Genomic DNA, 21,633 nt, shown 5'->3' on the forward strand with positions numbered 1-21,633 from the left:
TAAGATTTAGTTTGGGCTTTTTACTGTCACTGGATAGGACTGCTGAAAATAGATAGGAATTGTGGGAAGATAGTGGACGACGTGCACTAAACAGGGTCAGGACCGGGACTCCAAACTGGGACCAGTGCGACCAGGACTCCAGCCCCTGTACATGGGCCCCCTGCTCCACCAGTCAAGCCAAACCAGAGCTCCAAAGCAGCATTTTAAAATTGAAGAATTTTCAAAATCTTGTTTGCGACAACATCTTTAGCAGCATCTATACCTCTTAAAGATAATGTTCAAATTATTTCTTCAAATTATAAACTTGTGATTTGGTCCTAAATTATCACAAATAGTGATAGATTTTTTTTTCCATTTAGCATTTTTGAATTATTCAAATGGCTTGTTTTGTCCCCCCTGCAGGAGAACCTGGAGATATTCCCTTTGCTGTGACAGAACCAAAAGAAATGCAAAATATCTTAACTTTAAAGAATCTGTGAGAAATAAAGAATACATTTAGAGTACACTTATTATCATCAATTTACCATCAATTAATTGACTGATAGTTCAAGCTCTAAGTATGCTGGAAATAAGAACAAAAACTCCTTACAAACTTAAAGAAATGCTTAGAAGTAATTTAAATTATGCACACTTCACATGGTCATTTAGGCTGTTGGTTTTGTAACAAAAACCTGTAAACTCAGCAAAAACATGTCCTCAGCTTCATGTCCATGAAACACTTCAGGTGAGTCAACATCCAAACCATCTCACTGCTCTCAATCTTAAGTCTCAGACGCTGATTTTGGATTATTATTGTTCTGATCTCTACGTCTTTTGAGGTAACGGAGTGTCTTTATGTTGGCTTTGAGGAAGCGTCTGCAGCAGCGGTTTGTTTACAGCCTCTCTCTGTAGACTTGTGGTTGCAGGTACCGATAATGGCTGCTAATTTCAAAGGCCTTGTGGGAACTGTCCCCACCGCAGCCTGCTGTTGTCCCTGTGGACCTTTGTGTGTATGTGTGCACAGGAAGAGAGACAAAGTGAGCAGTTGGGGTGATTAGCTGTCTTGCCTGTGTGTTAATGTTTGTGTGTGTGTGTGTGTGTGTGTGTGTGTGTGTTTGTATGGTTCTCCCTCAAGTGGGTTTAATGGGGATTTGGGGAGGGTGTGAAAAGCCCAAGCAACGCCTCACAGAAGGCAAGCGGCTGTTGGGGAGAGTAGACGAGAGTGGAGCCTGGCCAAACGCCGGTTCCCCTGAAACTGAGAGGGGGGGGGGACCCTGCATCAAGGGGCCCATCAAAGCAAATACTGTGTTTTTTTATGCATATGTGTTAATATGAGCCAGTTTATGTGGATTCTAATTTATGAAGGCAACTTAAAGAGGTGTATGACCCACATATGTGTACAATAATATGCATTTACTGTATGATCTAACACCTCAAACTTCTCCGCTTTCTTCTCTGTACTTTCTCCCTCAAGAGATGGAGCTGGAACATGCACTGCTGGCTATCGTCCAGCGAGACCGAGCCTGCAGCGGGTCCGTCTCAGCGCTGGACTTCAGGGACATTATGGTCACCATCCGGCCGCACATGCTCACACCCTTTGTGGAGGAATGCCTCGTGGCGGTGGTTTTTTTTTTTTTTTTTTTCGCTCGCTCTGTGTCTTCTGCTTGATTCACTGTCAAGCACATGAGACAAAGTACCCCTATAGGAGATATGATAGACTTTTGATAATTTAGCCTCATAATTTAGCTGCATTTTTTTCTATCGTAGAACATGTGAACATAGATCTATTTAAGGTTTTTAGCAATGTTTCAAAATAGTGAAATATCGAATAATTTAACTGTTCAAAAATATATGATGATGAATACGTATATTGGAGTTTAATTCTGCAAAGCAATGCCCCTACACACTAGTTTTAATAAGCTATGTTTGCCACATATTCAGGCAGCTAAGAAGCCTAGCAACCTAACATTACTTTTTTCTCCATAACAGAGTTAAAGCCAAGACTGTTTTCTTCCATCTTACCACTTTATTTTTTTTTTCTGTTCCCTGGGTTTTCTTCTTTCTCTCACACCCCCACAACCGAACACCATGGCTTTCTCTTTCCCTCCATCTGTCCATCTCTCTTTACCCTTTCTGTCACCTATCATCCCTCCTCTGTTCTTCCTTCCCTTCATTTTTTTTTTACCTCCCTCCCTCTCAACCACCCCTCTTCCATCTCTCTCTCTCTCTCTCTCTCTCTCTCTCCCTCCCTCCCTAGCTCCCTGCCTCCCTCCCTCCCCCGTGTCTCTGTCTTTCTCCCAACATGTCATTAAGTCTAACCTCTCTGGCAGTGTCAAAGCCGAGCAGGCCAGCTGAATGGGGAGAGATAGAGACAGAGATAGATGGAGACTGGAGCTTTACAGTCCATCATCTCTCTCCCCAGTTTGTGTGTGAGCAGCTGTGTGCGTGTGCTCTATTTGTTTTCTGAACTCTGAGATGTTTGTCTTTTTTTTTTTTGTGTCTTGTCTTTGCCTTATGTGTGTCAGTGTTTTTGTTGAGCGTGTGTGTTTCTCCTGTGTGTGTCCATGTCTTGCCCCATTTCATAAACACCCTGTAGACTCTGTCATTTTCTCCACTGTGTTTACCTCACCGACCAGACATCTTGGTCTGCTGTTAGTAAACTCTCACACATACACACATTCAGTCATGCGCGCACACACACACACACACACACACACACACACCTATGAAAACCCCCATAAACACCACAGACACATTAAAGGAGGTATTATGCCAGAACACATACAGAGAAACAACAACCTTTAATTCACTCACCACACATTGTTAATGATCAGCGCCACTCTTTTCACTCAAATACTGGTCTCTTCTTGCTTTCTGTGAAAGACTCTGTCTTATATATGTTGGGAGCGTCCATGCCTATAGGCCCATAGATATAAACAGATACAAAAGTGTCTCTCTTTTAGGGCAGTTTCATCCGAGTCAGAGCCTCCAGCCCTCGATACAACTGGCAGGGCTGCAGGCAACCTTTCCTCGATGTGTCTGTAAAGCAAACAGTGCCATCTAGTGAAAGGAACCCTCTGGATATTCTGTTGCCTCTTCCCTCAAGTGAAGAACTGCAAAGCCTCTAGGTTCATGTACATAATACTCTGGCCTATAAGCTGCCCGAAGACAGGTATGTAGCAACATTTATGAAATAAATGTCCTCTAGAGCCGCTTCTCTCGGAGTGTGAGAACATGACAAAAGATTTTGTGTGCAGTCAGGAATGTCCTCAAGAGCGCAGCGTCCTATTTTTAATCCGTTACCTTTTTTTTCTAGTTTCTGTTCTTTTACCACTTCCTCCACCTCATAAAGAAAGTTAATTAAAGTCCCTGAGCGTGTTGGTTATGTGATGGAAAAAAGTAGTGGTTGAAGCAGGTTTATTTCTCCCTGTGGAGGAACAGTAAAGAGTAACGCTGGTGATTAACCACCGGCCTTTGTCAAGGTTTCTTCTTCACGTCTAATCTCTAAGCATGTTCCTTGCGTGTTCATGTTAAAAATAATCATGACATCAACATGTATCACTCAAGCTTTTTGTCCTATGTAGAGTCTAATGTGATTGTGTTTGCAGGGTTTTTTATTGTATGTTTACATGTGTCACCATCCTTGCCTAGGTTGTTGGTGGCAGCACACCTCACCAGGTCAGCGCCCCGTACTTCAACAGCTTCTAATCACTTCTCCACAACATGGAGCTGATCAGGATGTCAACTAAGGTACACAATAACACAAACACCAGCCCATAATAAAACAGATAACACATCTGTATAGATGCAGTTAGTGCACAGATTGATACAGCCCTTCACCACAGGAAGTATAAAATGTGTGATCACGATAATGTAGTTACATCGTTGATTTAAAGGGAGAGTGGAAACTGGCATTTCTTTGGTTTTTCTTCATTCCCTGTGGCATTTAATGGGCTTTCTGGTACGCACATCGGCCTACTGTCTGTCTTGTGTGCTAGTCATTCTGGCACTGGTCTTAGGGTAGTTTTTCCTGGGATGTTTAAAATAACGAAAATGAGTTTTTCAATTCTTCAAAACTGATAAAAATTGAGAGGAGCTTTATTTGTTAGCAAGTTAAAAAAACATTTTGTAAGTTTTATTCAATATGAAAATTATCGTAAAGCAAAGATGTTCAGCTCCAAGGCCACTGAGATTTGGTCTTTCTATCTATAGATCTTTTCAGGTTTTATTCTTTTTTTCCCCTCACGTCTGTTTTCTTGAATCCATATCTGTCTCGCTTGCTCATCTTGAAGTCTCTTACATTCGTCAGACCTGAGCTTGAAGCCCTGTTAGCATTCCCTTTTTCTTTCTTGCTTTCTCTGCCTGTTTTCTTCCTGACTCTCTTTCTCCTTCTCTGGTTGTCCAAAAAACCATTAAGGACTCTCTCCTCACCGCCTAAGGCCACTAGTGTAGCCTTGTGATAATATCTGAAGCCTTATCAGGGGTGCGGACCGTGGCCGACCCAGGCCAAGAGCCCGTACTCTCCCCAGGCTGTTCCCAGCATGGGTACACAAATGCTGGGCTTGGCTCGACTGATGGTGGCCTGTTGCCAGCCAGACCTCCACAGCCACCACCCACCCACCCTCCACCCTCTGAGCCATTAAGACCTCCTCTGGGACTGTAAGTGCTCAGCTCTGTGTACGACTGGCTGGCAGAAAAACACATACTGTACACACCATCATGTATCAAGTGTGTGCGTATTTTGTAACGCACTATTTCAAATATTTTCTCACAAATGCACAACTATTCAGATACATTAACACGGCCAAGCATGCACACATGCGTAATAATCCTGATTGATTCCGTCTGTGCAACAAGGCCACTGTTTTGCCTTGGGGACGCCATTACAGAGCTCAACGCCTACACAAAAGGGAGCGCACAGGCGTGTGTGAGGATGTGTGTGCGTACATGCATAGAAGGCCTTTACAGAACACAGCTTTAATTTAGCCAGCAGTGAACATGACAAAGCTCATCATGACTTTGCTGGTTTACGAAGAGGTTAAATCAGGTGGGTTTTGATGAAGTTCATCTGAATAAATACAGTTCTTTACGTATATCTTCATTTGTTGGGTCTAAACTGATGATATTTTCACAAATCTATGAATAAAGGTCCTTTGGCAGGACACAGGGGCTTGTTACAATAATGTAAATTACACTAATCCGGTTTCCACCAGTAGGGTTTCTTTATCAAGTCGCTATGTTTTTATACCAGGGATTTTTAGTCATGTCAGCAGTATGGATCGATGGTTTGGCCCTGTAGGCTACTCCCTTTCTTTCTTGGTCCTGACTGAAATATCTGTAAAAATATTCAAGTTCTCCTGAGGAAGAAGTTTGTTGATCCTCAGACTTTAAATCGTTTGTCATCATCAGAAAAAAAAACCTTATACTTGCAAATACTTCAAAACTAATTACAATCTCAGATGAACTTTGTATTTGGGGCTAATTTGCTAATGTTAGTATGCTAATATGTTATACAAAGATGTTGAGTTTAAGATCTAATGAGCCCCTGAAGTCCAAAAAAGTACATATTAATAACTTGTGAACTTGTGCCTACAATGTTATTATCTTGTGTGCACAACATAACATCTGGTTCACACAAGATATGCTCTCACTTGTGGGAAAAAGACATTATGAGGGCACAACAACATAAAATCTTGTGCGAACAAGATACAGATACTTTTTGGACTTCAGTGGCTCAGTAGAGATCGCCATGTTAGCAGTGTCACTTTTAGAATTTAAGCGTTCTTACAAAACTGTTGACTTTATGTACAAGCACAGCCTCACAACTTGATTTTCAGCAATATCATTAAAAACATTTTCATAGCCATTTTTGCGTCGTGTTTGAATGGTCATTTTCTTGCATTGCTCTCACAAATTTTCTCTTTTAAAGCACTTTCCTGTGGTTTGTAATTGTTTTCAGAAGTGCTGTGTAAATAACAATGACTATTATAATACTGACCTTCGTTAGGCACACATTAACTCAGCTCATTAACAACAGAGCTCTAATCTCCTGAACAAAGGATTGCCAGAAGAGTTAAACTTTAATAAATCTGTAATATCCACTTGTTTATTTAAAACATCTCACAGTTAGCTGAGTGTCACTACAAAAACATCCCGAGTTGTTTCCCAACAGATTCTTTCATCACATGAATTAGTCCTCATCTGAACTATAGAGGAGGCTTAACTGTAGCTAACAGATACACTGTCAAGGAACAGACAAGACCATTTTGTAGATATGTGCTTTTCATTGTCATAATCTATTGGCTAGACTAGTTAACAGAGAGACAGGTCAGTCAGGGATGTGTTGTAAATGTTCATGTGTATAGTGACCATGTAGGTAGATAGGTTACCATGTGATCTCTCCAACTAGGTATGTGCGTACATGCGTGGGTATTGATGAGTTCATTCTTCCATGGTAATACTCTCTTAGATTGCTTGTGAGCATTACTTGCATTTATCCATGGATGTGTGTGTGTGTGTGTGAGAGAGAGAGAGAGAGAGAGAGAGAGAGAATCAGAGCATGCCTCAGGGGTAAGCTGAGCCTTGGCGGGGTGAATGGCTCCAGTGTAGGACGACTTTGTCACAACCCCAGCCTGCTGCTCTGTGAATAAAGCAGGTCAAACAATGCTGACTCCTCCACTGTAAGCCAGCCTACAGTCAACCTGTTCTTTATTCCACCAACAATAGACCATGTCTTAAGTTACTGCATACTGAGGTGGCTCTGAATAACTCCTAGAGTCCATAACTCTACATGGACATATTTTCTGTTCCATTTTCCTATGATGAATTCAACATGCTTTGACACTTCTTGCTACTTTCAACAGAGTCACAGAAGGTAACCAGTGTGAGTGACAGGGCTTTACGGAAAAAAATCACCCAAAAACAAAACAGCCTTACATTTAACACAGCTACTCCCTAGAGCTTCTTTATTAATGGAAATTGTTCTTTTGCTAAATGTTGCTTAGCGCTGCGCTCTAAAAAAGGTATTTTACCTGCTCTTTTGTATAGTGTCTTTAGATAACATTTGTTGTCAATTGGCGCTATACAAATCAAGATTGATTGATTGATTGTATTCCACTAGTAACACAACAAAACAAATATAAGATAGATCTTTTTACTAATAGACAGGATTCAGTTTTCATTTTCTCCACCTATCTAGATAAATATGCAACATGCCCACCAACATCTTATCTGGAACCACATATTACTAGCTGATGTACATATGGAGGGAGATGGGAAAAGACATCTAAAACTGAAAAATATTGACTTGCAGTAAACAAAACTCAGAATGACTTTTCTGCTGCATAAAAAACCCTTTAAAACTGTTATTTGATTTGCTCACAACACATTATAATAGCTCTAAATGTGCAAATAAGCACTTTGTCTTTTGTGTAATATGATATAAATTGATTATTCTGAGCCTATTATACTGCATCATGATAAGTTAGTAAAAGAATAAAGAGGTGTCAGTCACAGTTGTCAATCATGGAAACTGCTTGTGTTCAAGATAACAGATATAGCCGTAGGCTAATCATTAAGCTATCTGCTAATTATTTTGAATGATTTTCATGTGTGTAATGGCCGGGTGTAACATGTCACACATTAAAAATATATCCTAACAAAGTGAAAGTTCCAACTGTCGCTCTGCAGATAACAGCAGTGTGTGGTGGATATTAAGACAAGCTGTAGTTTATGGAGGGGCATCTTAAATGGCATTTAAAGATTTGTGTTTACCCAAGTAGAAAACATTTCTTCTGCTTTATACCACATATCTACAAAACAAACTTAAGTAGATGAAATATCATTTGGGATCTGGAGCTCGAGGCTCGTAGTTTGTTGTCATTGACGAGGGGCCAGTCTATAATGATTCTCCCTGTGCGCCTCACTGTGGAGGTCTGCAGACCCGAAACACACTGGAGGAATTATTTATATTCCATCTGACCTGGGATTACCTCAGAACCCCCAGGTAGAACTAGGGGATGTAGATGATGAGAACAATACGCTACTCTAAAATGGTCCTTAGGTGTAGAATTCATATAAAAGAGATGATGAATTACTGAACCAATAGATTTAGAAAAATAATGCTTACTACATCCTATTTGTGAAACATGCATTTGAAACAGCTGCTTCAAAATACATCCCGTCCGTTTATGACTCTACTTAGATGTGTGTCTGCATTCGCTCAAGAAGCTCAAACATATTCCCCTCAGGCTTTGGGATCCACCAAGTCTGTTCCTTGTCACTCGTAATTTTCATGGACAGAATATAACAATACAGCCAAGGAGATGACAGGGCTTAGTTAGTTAACATCCCAATAGTATTACTCTCTGTGGGTGATGTAGTTCTGTTGGATAAACTCCTGCCTGCACTGATTCAGTTTGCAGTCAACTACTTCCTTACCTTGTTGAGTTAAGAGAGGAGCTGCTCTTAGTTGAAGATAAGAAACTTCAAGTGAGGGTGTGTAATGAAGCACGAGATGGACTAGACTGGCTATCGAGGCTTGGAGCTTGTTGTCATTGCGGGGGCCAGTCATACTAAAATGATTCTCCCTGTGCGCCTCACGATGGAGGTCTGCAGACCCAGAACACACTGGAGGAATTATTTATATTCCATCTGACCTGGGATTACCTCAGAAGCCCAAGGTAGAATTTAGGCATGTAGATGATGAGAACAAGGTCTCAACTGCTGGAACATGTGCAACAGATATGAGCTTTATTTTGGCAGTGTTTTCAGACTTTTGAAGCTATATTTGTAGGTTTTTTATTTATTTTAAACTAAATAAAAATACATCTTATTTTTGTAGAAGAGTGATACCCATGTCCACTTCCAGCTCATAGACCTGTCAGAGCCCCCTGAGCTTGGATTGAATCCCTAAATATTACTTTGTTTTGGGTAGAACTTGGTGCTCTTTATTTTATCTGGTCTCAAATTGTATAATATGATCTATAAGGAAATAATTATTAGTAATGTGGATGTGATGGTCTATTAGTTACTGTATCAAATGTATGTTCAGTTTCATTCAGTTAACTGATGCCTTGGTTATGGAGGCATTACAATTGAATTCATAACTGTGAACCTGAGAAGATTTTTTTTCCCAAGTCAGTGTGGGAGCCGCAGAGAGTAAGTCTATCCCCTCACTTGGCCCTAAGTGCACACCTTTAGCCCTGAGGTCCATACCTCAGAGAGACGCTTTCTACCTCCTCATACTTCTCTGCCAAGGATCAAAAGAATCAGCCAAGACTAAATCAGTGCCAGAGAATCCTCTTTTTAGTCCCAAACCAATCCAACTCCTATTTATCTTGTAAAAAAAAAAGGGCTATTCCAGTCGCTATGATCCATGGTTCACAACAACTGTGTTCATCTCACATTCCCTCGCTTCCTTTGCGTCTGCCTGTCGGCAAAACCAGCACGATCAAAATTTCTAACCCTGGCCCGAGACACCACCTGATTATTATTTCTAGGCAATGGGATACTTTAATAGCTCTCTCCACTCCCCTTGATTGGAGATGCAGGAGATAATAGCCCCAATATTCAGAGGAGAGACTTGGAGGTGGTGTGCGGGGGGATTTGGTGTTCCCCTGTTCCCTCAGCCTGGGAAGTCTGGAACCATCATAGAGACGCAATGGAAAGAGCCAATGGAAAGGGGGTAGATTTACAATTCAAAGGTTAAACATCTTTGTTATACTTGGATGAAAGCATAAAGGAGGGGGGAGTTCCTTTAGATTGGTTGTCTCACTCAATCATACCAGCACATGTCTGGATTTTTGAATGCCACAATACTCAGACATGGAACGAGGGCGAAGTGTCTGTACACATGGAGTAACTTCAGGATGACACATGGTGCTTCCAAAGGTCAATGCATTGATGAAACAGAACAATTTTCTGAAAGTTTTTACAACAGTTGAAAGTTACTTGAAACCTCTCGCTCTCTCTGTTCTCTCTCTCTCTCTCTGTTAGACATGTTGGTTTAGCAGACATTGAGAAGATCCCTTCGCTGGAGGAAGGCGCCCTGACCTAACACTTGGCCAACGTCCAGACACAGGTACATAATATGAAGACTTGTTGATGGGTTTGGTTTCCTCTTCCACACTGGCAGCTCCTTTTTCGTCTCTGAACATTCTCCGGGGCTAGATGTCACAGCGTTGATAACACAGATTTATAATTAAGGATAACGATATCTCCTGTTCACAAGTAATTAATCCGCCAAACCAAAGCATCTGTTGATTTGTGATTTCGACATAAGTTGCACAATAAATGTATTGAGACTTTTTTCTTTTTTTTTTTAACTCAAAGTGAAAGACAAAAGTTTGCCAGCACTTGTCCACCCTGCTCATATTCAAAAGTTCATACCAAGTTTCAGACCATGTTGTGTTCATGTAACTTCCCATCACAGGCTTAGATTTCGAGAAACCTCCTTGAGAGAAAACACCGCCAGAGCTCTCCCCGACTCGCGGGTGATGTGTTTAAAAAAACATTCACAAAAAGCTCACAAATCCAGAGAAGCAGAGCCATTCTCAAAGGCCCTGACGAAGCTCAAACATGCTTCAAGTTTCAAATAATACATGCATGGAGATTTTGCAGGAGCTAACAAGAGTAATTTGTTTTCATGAGAGAGGAAGAAAGGAGGCAAGGACAGCAAGAAAAGATGAGCTGAGGGCTGTTTTCCCTCACAGGCCTTTTTGGTCAGAGTTGTGTTGCGTGGTGGGTTCCAGCGCTACAGTTAAAGCTTGGCCAGGCCATGTTGGAGCAGGCGGGGGCTAAAGGGGAGAATGCAAAGGGGCCCAGCACTACACAGACGCCAGTCCCACCACAATGAGCCACTTTAGGCCCTTGTGGTTTGGACTCGGGGCTGGCCGCCAGCTAGCTGGAGCTCTCTCTCATCTCCTGCTCCTTCTCTCCATTTCCTTTTTTTGATCTACGTCTCGCTCTCTCTTACTTCTCTACTTGTTTGCCGGTTGGCCTTTTCTCTCTTTGAATCCTGTTGACTTGTTCCCTCCTTCTCTCTCAAGCATCCAGATTTTGTTGCTAAATTTCGGCAGTCGTCAGGGAGACAAGAATGATAGGATTGGAGAAGGTTGTGTTTAAAGGAGACATTAGGGCAAAAACCCCTTGGGATGACTCATATTGGGGGGTGGAGCTCACTCTGACAGGTGGACTTGTTCTAGAGACTCCCATCCCCCTAATACACACACACGCACATGCAAACACACGCTACATAGAGCCCTCCACCCCCTTCTCCCCAGGGTGGAAAGGTGAGAGCTGGGCAGACCAGACAAGGCAGCAGGTACCTCAGGTCAAGGGGGAGTGTTGCTGATTTTTCTGTGTGGCTAATGCTGCAGATTCACACTGGTAGGTACTTTTCATGCTGTAATGATTAACTGGTCACCTTAATCTTGTTGGACAAATGCTCTTACACACTCAGTGTTGACACCAACCACAAGTTAGGCATTATGGAAAAATCTTCCCTTGCTCCCTTTTGACTTTCATTTTGATTTCTTTTTGGATCTCTTTGACTTTATTAGATAGGAGAGTGGATAGAGTAGGAAACCATGAAGAGAGAGAGAGCGAGTGGGGAATGACATGCAGGAAAGAAGCCAGAGGCCGGAGGACTACAGCCTCAGTATATGGGGCGCAACCAAACCGCTACGCCGTATATGCCTCCTTTTGACTTTTTCTTAAACTTTATATTAAAGCTAGTAGAGGAAATTTTAAACAAAGGCACTCAGTTTCCATTCTGTGAATCGCTTACTGACATAATGACAGCAACGACAAACACTGAAAATAACCGCCATTAAATTGAGAGTGTTATACAACCTGTATAAAAGAATCAGAGTAGGTTTAAATTATATTATATAACATCGCTTATTGAATGAATAGCAGCAGATTGCTATATTAGCTGTATGCAATGATCTGTAGTTCATTTCAAAATGTAAAGCTTCATATCGTCCCTTTTTCAAACCAAAACACAAAACACAAGTCTCACACATCTCCTGCAGTAAACAGTATGATAAGAAAATACGCTTAAGAAAATACTGTTCTCATGAATATGTAGAAAAAGAAAAAACATTCAATGAAAAATCTTCATATCATATTTAAGGTAATTCGTATTTTGACCATTAGTTTATATACTATGACTATAGGACTATTAAAAAACATGAATACTCTTACATTGAGGACCCCCCACTTACTATATTCTTGTCAGCATTGTCTTATTGTATGATCATTATATGGCCATTAAGAAGGTGGGACAGTTTCAGGTAGGCCTTTTGCTGCTCTGTCTCAATTGTTTTCATATGTTGTGTTCCACTTCTGAACCTGATGTCTTTATTGTCTCCCTCTCATTATGTGTGCAGCAGTTAGGCAGCTCCCTCTCCATCTGCGTCCAGGTGGCACAGTTGGCCTCCAGGTTCACCCTTGGCTTAGTGGGTGAGGGTAAGAGTCACACCCCATTGGCTCCCTGCATACCTACACCCCAACCCACCCACCCACCTACCTGCTTGCGCGCCTACCTGCCCCCCGCCCTCTTCTGTCCTCAGAAGAAAAGGGTGAGAGGGAGAGGACAATGGCCCCTCTATTGCCCTTTGCCTTGCTTACAAGAACAAAGATTGTTCCCCTGCTTAAAGAGAAGTGCTCCCTCCCTTTTTTTTCTCGCTCAATCTCTCCCTCTCTATCTCTTTCCTGTTCTTCATCATCCCTCTGTCTCCTTCGCCTCTCTGCATGCCATGGGAAAACCCTTGTGTGTGGATTCTTTTGTACCTGTGTGAGTGATCAGAAGAGGGAGGAGGAGGGTGGGGGCCGACGGGTGGTGCCCAGGCCTTGTGTTTGGCTTCAGACTCCCTACTGTTTTCCTTCGCTGCCGCCGCCTCCTCCTCCTCCCTTCCTTCATTCCGCCCTCCTCCTCCTCCCATCCCAAGAGAGACAGCTTAATAAGGAGGTATGGGTCCACCATCCCTTCTTCTCTCTGTGACTCTCTCTAATTAAGTCTGTCGCCTTGGGTCGGTTCTTTTTGTTTGTGTCCGTCTGACAGACTGAAGATACCGGGACTCAAAACACTTCAACGTCTTTCTTACCATTACCCCGACAAACTTACTTCCCCTTCCTCCTCCGCCCTTTTCCTCCTCTTCCTGTGCAGGGATCACCGCACCAAAAACACAAATTTTCATATTTTCTACTTTTGCATGCATAGGCAGAACATGCATGTGATGATATGTGCCATTTCAAACACAAGAAAACACCTTTACGATATGTGACACATTAAAAACCATTAAACTAATATCAGTGGTAATTAGCAAAGCCCAATACTGGAGGTGTTTTACCCTAAACTTCTCAGACTCTTTTTATGTTTTCTTAGGAGATCCATAATCTACAAACTACATTAAAGGCACCGACTTGTTGAATCGTGTAGAGATCTTGCAACATATTTAAAATTCATTTAGATTTTGACCTACTACTCCTAAAGTTAAGTCACTTGTTTCTTTGAGAAAAATAGATCTATTCATGAGTCCAAGAAAAGTAAGATTAAAGTTAACAAATTGTTTGTGACACTTAAAGAGAAATCTATTCTAATTAATGGTCCTTGTATAAGCTTTTACAGCACAATCTTTTATTTTTTGACGACCCTATTCGATGGTTTTTGATTGGCTAAGGCAAAATACGAGGGACAAGGATGGAATACAGATGCTGGTTAAGGACAGTGATTGCACATTCACAATATTAAGTCATCAATATGTAAACTGAACAAAACAAACAATGTGATAAATATCTGAAGTAAAGTGTCTTCTTACTCTCTAAAGCTGTAGGTGTCACAGCACGGCCCCCCACTGATCTGATGAAGACCCGATGCAGAACCATTGGAGCATCGATCGCCTCTCTGGTGGGAGAGCTCATGTACAAGAGCAGCTTCAACAGCAATAAGAGGGTGATGTACTTTGTGGGCTTCTTAAGCCTTTGCCAAATTCAGTATGCATGAATAAGAACCTCCTTTTCATTTGATGTGTGTACCATGTTTTAAAAATGCATGGTTACTCTGAACTCCTGTATAATAGTGTAGCAGCTAATAAAGTTAAGACATTATATGTACTTTCCAGATCTTTCTTTTCAGCTTGTATGACCATGGTGGTTACCATGGTTATGTTAAAAGCAATGTACCAAGTGTAGGTTTGCGTACAATACATTTGATTTATTAGAACACCTGAGATAAATTGGCCAAACATTTTCAAAAACAGACTTAGAGAGAACATTTAAAAAAAAGAGCTGAGATTGAGAGAGAAGAAAGGAGACAAGAGTAGAAGGGACAATAAAAGAGACGAGAGAGGAGAAGAAAAGTGTAGGGTGGATGGAGGGCGGTTTGAGTTCACCTCTCTGTTGACCTGTCTCCTTTGAAGTGATTACCGGCTGGCCGGGGACTTTCAGAGCGGGACAATGAACGTCACACGCAAGGCAACATACCTTTAAGCCCGTGTCATGATGTGATGATGCCCCCCTTCAGAACTTACACACTCATACAAACATACACAGACACTGAGCAGTTGCACAAGTATGTGGGCGTGCACGCATGGACAGGCAGGCGACTTCTTGGGCAGGCAGGTACGCACATACCAGGGCACGACTAATGACTACCTGCCCTGTCTACAGAAACTGGGGTTAGGGTGTCTGTGTCTTTATTGTTGGGGTCAGATTGAAGAAGAATTGAAAAAAGGTCCCCTGGAATGATGGCAGGGCCTTTAAAAAAAATCCCATGTTTTTGATTGACAGCTCTGGGCTCCCGAGAGGAAACTTGAATGCTTGAATTTCTGTGGGAAACACAAAGGACGTCAGAAGTGGAATGGCTTCACAGACACAGAGACAGACAGGTCTGGCTCCAGGTAGCTGGCCAGACAGGTATCCCTACTGCCCGACTGTAGTTATGTAATATAGGTTGAAAGTGCCTTCACTGAAAGCCTCTCCTGAGAGAAGAATCTAGCAGATCTAGCATCACGGATTTGGCACAATTTATTACAATTCTGATATAAAACAGCACAAATAAGAGCAGAGCATATTTCCTCATTCTTTTTCCTAATTTGATAGCTCAACTAAAACAAATTAGGTGTTTCTTTCTGTTACTGTGTGTGTATACAAGTATTTTCTGTGTTAAAAGGAAGATTTTTGTAAAGAGATCCCTTTCCCAAAACTTAAATTGAGTGTATGATTATGTGTGTGTATTTGTGTGTATAACAAGGCCACACACACACAAACTTACAGTAGATTATTAACAGTGTTTATTTATTTGAGTAAACATTTGTGTGTGTTTGTGTTTGTGCATGTGCGGCTGTGTGTTGTGTGTGTGGGTGTGTGTTGTGTGTGTGTGCATGTGTATGTGTGTGCTTCTTGCCTTGGTTCTGGGTAGGGGGCCAAGTTTCATTGTGCTCTGTTGTGATTATTTTGTTTATTTTTATCCTGCTCTGGGCTGTAATTGAGGTCTGCGTAAACTTTTGGTCGGTTTGTTTTATACTCTGCCGTTTTTTTTTTTCCTATTCTGGGAAGCAGTTCCCTCTCTTCATCCTCTCTTTTACCCCGTCTTCCTCTCTCTTGTTGCTACTCTGATGTCCCCACACTCCACATCAATAGATTTCATTAGAGCCTGGGGGATCCTGCAGGGTCGGACGCATGCAGCGGGAAGCCGCACATCATGTGGAGTGTGTGGAAGTAGTGTATGTATATCCATGTATGTGTGTGTGTGTGTGAGAGTAGGGGTACCACAGCACTCTTTTTTTCTAATCATCTCGTCGTTTTCTAATGATAGGTCTTATACCACAGCTACTGGGTGTGGCGCCCAAAAGAGCCATAAAGCTCACAGTAAGTCACTGGGTTAGAGAGCACACAGACACATGCATGCACAGACAGAATGTCTTCCAATGCTTCAATCTTTTAGGATGGATTCGATGAGCTGGTGTGTGAACGCAGCAGGAAACTTCACCATGAGTGAGCAGGTGGGAGTGATGACATCTATATCACGCAACCCATTGGTGATTTGGTGCAATTGTTAAGCTGCTTTATGAAACAAAAAAAATAAAGATAAAGATAAAGACAAACTTTATTGATCCCCGTGGGGGAAATTTGTGCATTACAGGAAGAATAAAGGAAGACTTTTGCGTAAAAGTACCCGGCTCTGGGCCCATAGAGCATTCGCATTTGGGGTCACAGTCCTGTGGCTCTGATCTGCGCTCATTATGTCTACAAAAGTATCCCTAAATTCGGCTTTAATTTCATTTTTACAACTTTTAGGACCTCTAATGATTTTCGAAAGGGTTATTGAAGTGTTCATATTGGGAAGTTGATGTACCTCAAAAACATTTTTTTCAGATTTATAGACATCTCTTTCCCATTGAAGCAAATAGGGAAAGGTTTGTTTTGGGGGCCTAATGTCATCACATGATGCTGCAATAACAGGTTCTACCACCATGTGAATTTGGCTTCAACTGTCACAAATGATGTGTATTTATGTGAATTCTTAGTGTCTAAAATGTTGGGCAGAAGGAGAGCAAGAGTTTTCTTTTTCATCAAGTGTGTAATTATAATCCTCAGTGTTAACATTCTCCCCATTAAAAGCCAAATATGAAGCCTCTCTCTCTCTCTCTCCCTCTCTTTCCCTCTCTCTCCTTCTCCATCCTCCTGGCTCTTCTTGGTGCACTGTGCTGCAGAGATGCTGTACAGTATATAGACAGTGTATACAGTCCTCTGTGTACAGCATACATCTCTTAACTATGTTTACCTGTGATCTGAGTGCCGCCTCCTGACAGTCAAGCAGACAGACACGGCGCTGTTTGGAGGGCCAGAAGTCGACGCTTGTTGATGGAGCGTGTAAAGATCACACATGAAAGAGAAAATGTGCATACTGTACATGCTCGCAAGGAGTGTGTGCCCGTGACAGACAGAACAGTATACAGGTGCGTGGACACACAAACAGACACACACACACACACGCACACACATACAGGGAGGAGAGGAAGATTGACAGAGGCTGCTACCTGAATCCCCTCCCCCCGCTCCTACCACCGGTCTCTTACCTGCTCCCCTCCCAGGTTTTGATCACTGAGCTGTCACAATCCCCCTCCCCACACACACACACACACACGCACACACACACACACACACACGCACACACACACACACACACACACACACACACACACAGTCCACCAGGGCCGGCAGCTTCGGCCCTCAGCAAATGAAAGAAGGTCTTTCACTCAACCCTCTTTTGATGCTGATCACTAAAGCAAAGTATTCCAGGATACACATGGGTTTAGCTCCACTCAGGTACATTCAATTGACCTTATTCGTTCTGGGAATATGTTGAAGAAACGTTTTAGTTGGTACATTAACTACTTGAATTTAGCTCTCCATTTTGGATCCAGATTTGTTTTGTAACAGAGTCAAAAATTTAAAAAGAAGATAAAGTAACTGCACGAAAAGCTAAATTTACTGAAAGCGTTCTGGGTGTGAAAAGCAGTGGTTGCCTGTTTTATACACCTCGTATGGATTCAGAAGCAGAACCATAACAGATGCATAGAGAGGAGGGAATAAATGTAGAGGAGAGGAGTGTGGACGGATGGATTTTTCCTCTTTTCCTCCATGAGCCGTCGTGACAGCTCCTTTCATCCTGGCTGAGGCCCCGGTGTTAGTGCTGGCACCGCACTCTGCCTGACACTTTATCTAACACACACACACACACACACACACACACACACACACACACACAGAGAAGTCGAACCCTCCTGAACCCTGTTTTAGTCAGGCTCCAGCCACAGCACATGAAATCTGTTTATATCATTTGGTAGCTGTGAAAGTGTTGGTTTGGACCACAGTGTCAGCCTCACTCTATAAAACAAAAGACAGAAACAGAGCATAAACAGGAGAATTGGAGAGTAATGTCGTTACATGTTTGCTATTAGGTACCTAAATAATCCTTCACAAACGTTTCTATTGGACCTTATCGGCTGTTTTACTCATCCTTTCCTTTCCACTTCATCATAAATATGCCTCTCCTCTCCCCTCCTCACTTCTCAGCTGTCTCCTGCCCCCATCTCAGCACCATTAAGCTTTGGTGCAGGTTGGCAGTGTCTAATCATTTCTTGGTAAGAATGGCATGCTGTTTGGGCTGAGCTGGCTAGATTCTTATCTGGCCAGCATTTTAGGACTTAAGTTACAGGAAAAAAAAAAACCTCATTGGGTCACTGCCGAGAGGAGGAGCGAGTGTAACTCAGAGGCAAAATACAGTTCTACATTGTGCTCATTGTGAAGGTTGCACGGTTTGCATGGTTGGTTTAAGTCTTTGTAATGGGTTTCTAATTCAGGCTGAGTTAAAACAACATAGTCTGAAAATCTAACACACACACACACACATCACTTCATCAGACCTGCAGATGAAGCATGAAGGGTGCTAAGTCCAAATAATTGTTATTTATGGATAGCAGCTAATGTTTTCAGTGGGTACTAATCTGTTGTATAGCCATAAGTGAGTGGCTGCCGTAAGTTTTCATGTTGAGAGGGGATCCTCAAACTTTACTAAGCTTTTTCTGCAGCACACACACATACACACACACACACACACACACACACACACACACATATATAGCCAGGAGCTGCGATGCGTGCATAAGGTGCTGATGTCCCAGGTTTCTAAGGATCACCTTGCCTTGTAATTACTTGGGAATCATAAGAGAGCCGCCGACGCTGTCACTCCATAATCACAACCCTCCACCTCTCTGCCTCCACCTCGACCGTCCCTTACTTCTCTTGTTTTGAATCCCTCTCTGTCTCTGTCTCACCGTCCTCTCTCATTTGCTCTTTCTGTTTTTTTGTTGTCTGGATTCCCTCCCTGTCCCCTGGATTCCCTCCTTTCTGTCCTGCAATGTGTTTAGTTGTTTTCCGCATTGAAGCAGCCATGTGGGACGGGGAATCTCGCTGAAGATCCTTCACATTGTCCCTCCTTTCATCTCATGTTGTCACATCTAATTGTCGGCTCATCTCTCTGAACAATCTCGTTGTTTACTCCTCTTGAGTAAACAACATCTCCATCTCCTCCATCTCCAGTCTCATTAGTATCCAATTGAAGCAGCCAAACGCTGCTAGGGACTGGAGCCAATAGCCTCTTAATGCTCGCGCTATTAGCCAGCATGTAATCAACTCGGTTATTTCCATAAAACAAGTCATAAAGAGTTTAGCTGTGAGGTGTAGCAGCTTCAGAGCAGCAGCCCTCCTGCTATTCACAGTCTGTCACTGGGTCTGTAGCCTACTATACTCTAGCTAGTTAAAAAGCTGCTGCACACACCTTCAATGAAACTATTATGATCTCTGTCTCTCCAAGCAATATATGGTAACACTTCAAAATTATGGGACATTTTGTCAAAAGAAAAGCCTATGTTTCAGAACGGAGCTTGATGCTTTCCTGTAAAGCAAGAGGGTACAAGCACAATCCATCATTCATAAGGAAGCCAATGAAGGAGGGGGAGACAAGGAGAGAAACAACAACAAACAGACCAGGCCTATTTAAGACAGAGTTGGTGCCATGGCAACCAATTGCTATCTAATTTTGATGTGCCTCCCTTTTGCGTGTAGCTACAGTAACCACTGGCAACCGTAGGAAGAGCGAGACAATACCGGTGAAGAGGGGAGAGGGGAGGTCAAACGACAAGAGAGACGATACTGAAAATAAACAATCAGAAGAAGAAGTCAGAGAAAGGCACACGTTCCAAATGAAACTCTTCAAATGGTGTAAACATTTCTCAGAATCAACTGGAAATGCCGTCATGTTCCCCGACTAGACACAGTTAACCATTTGTCTTCCCACAAATTTGCCACAGTAGCAAACCTCTTGTAGTTAAAAAGCTGTGTCGACCTGAAAGGCACAGAAACCAGTCTGAACTCGCTGCAGCCTCTCTGCCATCCCCTCACAAGTACAGGTTTGGAGGATGGTGTGAAGCGGAGTGAGAGGTTAGAGAAAGAAAAAGAAAAAAAGAAGTCAGAGTCCCCGCAGGGTCTTTGTGATGAAGACAAACAGCTGACAGACTCAAATATATCAGCTGGATTTCCCGGTTACTCTCTTCTTCTCTCCTCCTCTCTGTGTTTGTTTTGCAGCTGGTTGCTGAGGCAGCACCAATATTGAGTTGCATCACTTTCTGCAATTGCATGCAAAGTGGGATAATAGTTTAATCTTGATTGTATTTTAATGGTTTTTTACTTTACAGATTTGGTGTTATTTGAAATAAATACTTTGCCCTCAGTTGAACTTAAAAGAAAACACTTGAAATGTAAAATAAAAAAGACACAATTTAGAGTGAAATCAAAATGACTTGCAGCCGCTTTTTTTTTGTCTTTGTCTTCCTCCAGGCTAGTGGCTCTCAGGAGATCCTCACCAACCATCTGGAGAGAAGATTCTTCTAAAGGTGGCAGGATAGATCACTACGTGCCGAGGGTCTGCAGTGCACCCTGCACATCATCTGAACGAGACCTGAACTTCTTTGGACGTTACAAGTTTCAAAACGCATTTTGGGGTCAGAAGTGCATCGATAGATCAAACTCAGATCAGTTCACTGTTGCCACCAATTCCTTTACTGTGAACATGGAAGCATGTTGCTTATTAATGCCAATCTAAGAAGATGTCTGCTGAGTGGCTACACAATTCAAACCACTACAACATATCACTAAAAACATTTTGTACATAGGCCTACACTATTTTGATCACAGGACTCTTGGACAGCAGACATAACTACATTCTTGGCATTTCTCCACTCGCAGGAAGTCCAAAGCTGTGTTTTTCTGTAACACTAACTCGAAGTGAGATTAAATCATTTCCAGACATCCAGTGTTCGCTCTATTGTGTTTTCATCAGCCTCACAATTTCACAACAATCCATTAATTCTCATTACTGTTATGACTAATCTGGATTTTTCTATTAACTATATACATATTACCCTAGCCCACATCAGGTATCATTTAAATCAACAATTCCATGTGGTCCTCTGTTCAAGCACAATTTATGCTAAAAGCTGTATTTAACCTTAATTGCCATAATTGATATTTTTCAATTGAACTGGACTAAAATTACAGTCCACTGTGTGAACGTATGATATTATGCCACCAACACATTGTAAAGGAAGCGTGAAAGATTAGAGGGTAGAAATATTGTTGCATTGATGTTTTCAATTGAATATTTCCTCTTCTTTTTGTAAACATTATGACTCCTAAAATACATCTGTTATACTGCACTGATACACACTTGAAGGTGCACAGCTGCTAGTTTGTATTGTATGCCTCCTCTTGACTGCAGACTTGTGAGTGACTGAGCGAGTCGAAGGCTCTTGCTAACATCAGTAGCTTAACTGGCTTGACGAGGACATTAGGCTTCAGGGTGAAACAGAGCATGTCTAATTAAATTACATAAATAAGTGCTAATGAAGCTGGCAGGGGAGATTCTGCTCTGAATGTAAACACAATCAACCTGAAAAATGTCAACCTCGTACCTGTGGTTGTTTTCATTTGCAAGTAAGATGATTAAAGTTGCGTTGTCAGTTTTCACAGTTACCATTTTTTCTATGACGATGTAGCCCTCCTTTGACAGAAGTTCGATTCAAAAAC

The 21,633-nt window shown here is 42.1% G+C and overlaps 1 long non-coding RNA gene across 1 annotated transcript; it reads left to right on the top strand.

The window, feature by feature from the left end:
* The first annotated feature begins 1,707 nt into the window (after nt 1-1,707).
* LOC136177171 (uncharacterized) lies at nt 1,708-21,238 on the top strand. Its single transcript, XR_010664807.1, has 5 exons — nt 1,708-3,729; nt 9,976-10,060; nt 12,372-12,450; nt 13,812-16,943; nt 20,386-21,238. It is a non-coding gene; the product is annotated as an uncharacterized lncRNA (long non-coding RNA).
* The last annotated feature ends 395 nt before the right edge of the window (nt 21,239-21,633 follow it).

This window comes from Labrus bergylta, chromosome 19, assembly GCF_963930695.1.
Source record: "Labrus bergylta chromosome 19, fLabBer1.1, whole genome shotgun sequence".
NCBI classification, from domain to species: domain Eukaryota; kingdom Metazoa; phylum Chordata; class Actinopteri; order Labriformes; family Labridae; genus Labrus; species Labrus bergylta.